Source organism: Meleagris gallopavo, chromosome 10 (genome assembly GCF_000146605.3).
Source record: "Meleagris gallopavo isolate NT-WF06-2002-E0010 breed Aviagen turkey brand Nicholas breeding stock chromosome 10, Turkey_5.1, whole genome shotgun sequence".
Lineage (NCBI taxonomy): Eukaryota > Metazoa > Chordata > Aves > Galliformes > Phasianidae > Meleagris > Meleagris gallopavo.
In genome coordinates this window covers 14,033,168-14,033,736 of record NC_015020.2, presented here as the reverse complement: position 1 = coordinate 14,033,736, position 569 = coordinate 14,033,168, and positions in this window count along the sequence as shown.

Sequence of the window (569 nt, the reverse complement as noted above, 5' to 3'; positions counted from 1 at the left end):
AGAGGAGAAAGATGTATTTTGTACCAGAAATGCTTAAAAAAGGAAAAAAAAAAAAGAAACTTGCTGCTTCTTGTTGAGAGTGTTGTTGATTTGTTGAGTACCAGAGCAGTACAAGTTATCAACTTACTGCAAAGTCATTCTTTGTAGCTGAGAGTCACCTACTGTGCATGAACTTTGGAAGGGATGAATGTTGTGTTGAGGATGTGTATTGAATGTGTTGGGAAACGTAAGCTAGTGAGAGCTGAATGGTGTGTCTGCAGAGCTGTGGTGGCCTGGGAATGTGACGTGCAGAGGGCTGGAAGTGATGCGTTTCAGTTTTGCTGTTCCCAGTTTTGCTCCATTAGGGGAACTGAAAATTAGGTCCCCTTGTTCTACCAAGCCTACATATGTGATCAAATTAACAAATGTGAGGGCTTCTGCTGATGGCAATGGCACTGTTCAGGTGCATGGAGTTAAGCAGATGTGTAAATCTTTGCAGGGTACAGGGCTAGAACAGTAACATCTGCCAAAGATGATTTAGTTATTGTAGGAAGGAACGTACTGGCTGCTCTGCTTGTCCTATCACAACA